Source organism: Coenobita brevimanus, chromosome 80 (genome assembly GCF_032717465.1).
Source record: "Coenobita brevimanus isolate Jiangsu-jjx chromosome 80, ASM3271746v2, whole genome shotgun sequence".
In the NCBI taxonomy this organism is placed as follows: domain Eukaryota; kingdom Metazoa; phylum Arthropoda; class Malacostraca; order Decapoda; family Coenobitidae; genus Coenobita; species Coenobita brevimanus.
In genome coordinates, this window is record NC_137033.1 from 33,074,398 (window position 1) to 33,079,482 (window position 5,085).

Consider the following 5,085-nt stretch of genomic DNA (forward strand, 5'->3'; position numbering starts at 1 on the left):
CAAGTGATCCTGACCGACCGGTGAATTACACACACACACACCCGCGCCTGCGCGTGAGACAACCATCTTACTTTTTTTTCCTTCACCCAAAGGTCTCATAAACATTCTCTTCTTTGTAACGCATGGAAAGCGCTGTGCAGTAGCTATTTTGGAGGCATGTGGCTGAGAACAACCAGTAAATATGTTTGGTCACTAGTTCACAAGTGGAGAGAGGAGGTGGTCATAGGAGAAAGGGCAGGTAATTGATACATGCAGTAAAACACACAGCGACACAGGAGCTAGTGATAGCAGACAGTGGTATGGTAGGACAGACAAAAGACAGTTATAAAGAAGACAGTGGTAGTAGAGGGTGGTGTGATATAGGTTTGGTTATACTGCCAGAAGGCATTAGTTTGTAAACGCCTGTCCAGTTATATCAGCGGCAGTGACTGGGGCTCAAATCTAGTTCAGAGAGTCTACTCAGCAGGAGCTGCCGAGCCTCTTAAGTGCAAGACACAACTGGGGTCTATGATTGAACATTTCCCAACTTTTCCACTGTTATAAATGAAAACCAGTTATTCCATCTCACGAGAGATGTGCAAAATAGTGATCTTTAGCAAATAAATCTTTTGAAGGTAGCAAGGATCGATCATAAAATGAGGCCATTATCATACATTACCAAATCGTTAAAAAAAAAAAAAATCTAGTTAAATAAGACAGAGGTTTGTTCCATACCTCTAAAAGGTGCCCTAGAAACAAAGAGACCATAACTGAAATATACAATTTGAGTCCTTGGTAAAACACAAGGGGCTCAGGTGCAAGAAAATTCCGGAGAAAGGTTGCCCAGCTGCAAGTGGACACTCTTGATGAGCCGTCCTTTTCAAGCTTAGGACTGCGGAGTGTAAGAGAGGGGAAAGCTGGTGCTGTGAAGGATATTTTAAAATTATCTGTATGATAGTCTCTTTTTACCTGCGACGTGAGTGAAATACACAATCTTTTTGGCTGGCGTTGTTGCTGTTCTTTTTGTCATGCAGGGGTTTTTGAATATAACTGTTACCACCTCTATAGTGGCCAGCCAGCAATGCCCAACTTCACAGAGTATATAACTTCGGCCATACCGCAGTTGCCACCACCTGTTCAACCAGCCCTGGATTGTAGCAATGTGAAAAATCAGTCTTTTCTTCCCATTTTCATTAATATTTACCGGTAATTCTTAACTTCGAGGAAACAACTAGAAGTGTCCAAGTGGATCTGAACAATGAGAAATCGAATTACTCGTACCCATTTCCCGTCTATTTTTTTGTGGGGGGGGGGAATTAATGTAGAAGAGCACTTGCAGTATATATATATATATATATATATATATATATATATATATATATATATATATATATATATATATATCCCATTGGAGCCCAGTGTCCCGAGTACTGGACAGAACTGGGATTTTCCAAGTCTTTATAAAATAGGGAACCCCCGGGTAGGGACCTATGAGCTTCGCGACTATGAGCCGATAGACGGAGGGCGGTACGCTTAGTACCCTCCCAGTGCAGTGCCTCGCCCAGCACCCCCGGGATCCAATGGGATATATATATATATATATATATATATATATATATATTCATTCATTGCCAGACGCCATGTATCCCAGACGGGGTGGCCAATGGCTTAGAGTTAATTGTTTTACAGGGAGGGGCACTAATCCTCCACCAACCCCACTTGACACGTAGGGATGCCAACAGCATCTGGTGTTCCCAGGCAGTCACCCATCCAAGTACTAACCAGACCCAACGTTGCTTAACTTCGCTGATCGGACGGGAAGCGGTGTACTCAACGTGGTATGGCCGTTATATATATATATATATATATATATATATATATATATATATATATATATATATTTATTTATTTATTTTTGTTCAGGCGTAACACCACAGAGATAGTTTCTTCATTTGAGTTGTTGTTTTTTTCATTACCATTAATATTTCAAAAAATACTGCATGTCATGCCTCCAATCGACTAAGTCGCGGGTGATATATGACAGATGCCATAATAATCTAGTTCCTGGAATGGGCTTATGTGCTCCTGCATTGTCGTTTTGAAATATTTTTTTCTAAACTTGCACTGGGGTCTTACCCTGCCAGCTTGCAAATTAAATTGAATGGATTCGGATACACCTAAATCTTTGGAATGTTGGTTCCCGTTCGCATTCTCTCTCTTCTAACTTTGTTCTACATCTTATAGAGCTGCATTTGATCTCTTTGAAACTCCTCTTTCTGATGCACTTATTTGTCACATGCAGCTTTGACTGATGCAAAATTTTTCCTCGCTTGGTCTGCAGAATTAGGTTGTGATATTTTTTTTCTTTCTCATGAAGGCGGTTTATAATATACATCTCAAATTCCTTTCGGGGGGTTAGCAGTAAGTAAAAAAAGTCCGATTTCCACTTGCAATGGGTCGTCGTCTGGTGAAGCCATAAGTTCAGTCACTTAGCTAATATATTCCTTTATTCCTGCTGTTCATTCAAGCTTCTTTGATCCTCGCTAAATTTCAGTGTCCTGTGGCACTCTCCTAGGTTTTTTACAGGTTGGTAACACATTTGCAAGTCGCTATATACATTCCTTACATTCCTCCTCCTGAAACGGCTTGAATGTGGACTTACTGTTCTCACATATATGGAATCTTTCCCTCAGATTTCCTTAATTTCTTAATAATCGTTTGATGTTGCTGCAGACTGACTACCACCGGGTTGGGAGGAACTACGTAACAGCGATATGTTGTCACAAATGTGGTAAATGACCGCAAAATCAATACTGTTCACATAAGAAATGATCACTAGTACATACAGTAGAATCAAAGTTAAAGCTAAAGTTCTCTTTCTGCTCATAGTCTTAGGACATATCAATAGTATTTATTCCCAATAGTTGCCGGCAAGTACTATGAAATGATTAGCTACTTTTGACAATTATAGCACCTTCAGGTGTTTTATAGCCATGGGTTCCTCAAGACGAAGCGTGAAGTCATTTCGATTTCATTTCATTTGGCGTGAACAAAACGCCTGTCATGTACAGCAGGAAGTGATGCCCTCGGTCACAATGCCACTACGATCGCAGAAAAGCCCTCAGCTATTTGCCCAAAGTACAGTAGGTTCTGTGTTGAAAACATTTCAAGCAAAGACTTCCCCACAGTTAATATATCATTATGTGTTCATAAGCGGAGTGTAAACGGCATCACATTTTGTGTGTGTGTGTGTGTGTGTGTGCACCAAATACTGATGCATTATAATATTATAGCATACCTTGTTCTAGTCTATCATCGGATACCCGTAAAGATTTAATTAAATTATCTTGAACAAAGTTGTGCAATAGTGCTGAGAGGTTTAAGAATACACAATGGCTCAAAATTATAAATTACCTAGCTTACCAATAAAAAAAAAGTCGAACATAACAAAATGGAAAAGGAGGCCCTGACACACCGATTAATCACCCGAATAGCACTAAAATGGAAGAGGAGTACTTCCACTCTCATGCAGTAGACTTTTCAGACAAACATCAGTTTAGAATTCTCACGTCCTTGAGACAGCTCATGATGCATACTGAAGACAGATACGTTTGAAAGATAAGGACTCTGATCAGAATGAAGGATACAAGGCTAAAATCAACTCAAAGAGCTTTGATGTGATTTGAACCAATCCTGAAAAAATAGTTAAGAGTCAGAGAAGGATAAAGTAATTCCATTTGAGATCAGTCAGTCGAAGGTCAGAGACACAGGTCAGGATCAAAGGTTCGGCCAATTAACCGATTGGTAGGCGTGAGTGTTGCAATGAGGTTTATTCATCTTTTCAATTCTAGTTTTTATTAGACTCTGGACATCAGTAGGAAGCCCGTTCCCAAGGTGCAGTAGACCAAAAGTCACAAAAATAGAGCTCTGACCAGTGAGCGCGTGGTGGTCGTCAGGTGGTAAAGCGATGGCCTGCCATTCGGGGGGAAAAATCGAGAGATATGTCCGAGACTGGGAAGAGAACAGTTTCGGAAACTGCTAATTTCAATAAAGCAGTCTGTAGTAGTTTTCCTTAAGAGCCATGCGAAATGAAAGTAACACCCCCGACAATAATGACTCACTAGTAGGAAACTGAGCGTAGAGGGACGATGAAGCCACATGTTCCACAGCCACCATTCACCACACAGTTGCCTACTAATACACACATACTCTCTCTCTCTCTCTCTCTCTCTTTCAATACGAATCGCATACGCACAACTGCCGTACTCATTTGCCAGTCATATATACATTGCAGCAAACATACTGTAGACCTGCAGTCATGATACTTAGGCTAGACTAAAAGTAGCTTAGGCGGGGCTGGGTTAGCACAGAACTTATAACATGTATTTTACCACTTTATTAACGTTTCATTTATACGGTACATTTCTTTATTTTACCTTTTTTTTTTTTTCTTTGTGTGTGTGTGGGGGGGGGGTTTAATTCATGTAATTTCAAGAATTCATATTTCAATGTCTCTCATAATCATTTGGTGTAAGATGTAAGCAGCATATTAGAGCATACTCAGCAGTTACGGCTTTTCCTTTTGCAGAAGTGAATCCATCTTTGCCTATTCTTCTCATCCTTAACATGGAGGAAAGTTATATTGTTTTTATATTATTTTATTATTAATATTTTTTACCTGAATGCCCTACATACACAATACAGTTGTTGGGCACGCTTGTACCGTTTCAATTTGTCAAAAATACAGCCCAGTAATCGTCTGCACTGCTTTGGTACTGACTGGGAAGTGGAAGAACATTTAATGTCACCTTTGAGGGGTACCGTTCCCCCTTTAAACTGACATGGTATATGTATGTCATTGCTATTGCCATTGCATCAGTCCTAAATGAAACACGGTCGAGCTAAAGAGATTAAGTATCACACATAAAATGTTAATTAAGCACTTCGATCCGAGGACGTAATTTTATTCATGCTGCCACCAGATGATTTTATTCAACCATGAGAATGACATCTCACAACCACAGATGTTAGAAATTACCTCTAAGCCCCTCCAAGATAAAAGACTTCCCAAAAGCTCGACATAAATGTCAGGAAATAATGGGAATG

General features: G+C 40.0%; 1 non-coding gene across 1 annotated transcript; it reads right to left on the reverse strand.

The window, feature by feature from the left end:
* Positions 1-1,712: 1,712 nt before the first annotated feature.
* Positions 1,713-1,831, reverse strand: LOC145409447 (5S ribosomal RNA). Its single transcript, XR_013899102.1, has one exon. It is a non-coding gene; the product is annotated as a 5S ribosomal RNA (ribosomal RNA).
* Between the last annotated feature and the right edge of the window lie 3,254 nt (positions 1,832-5,085).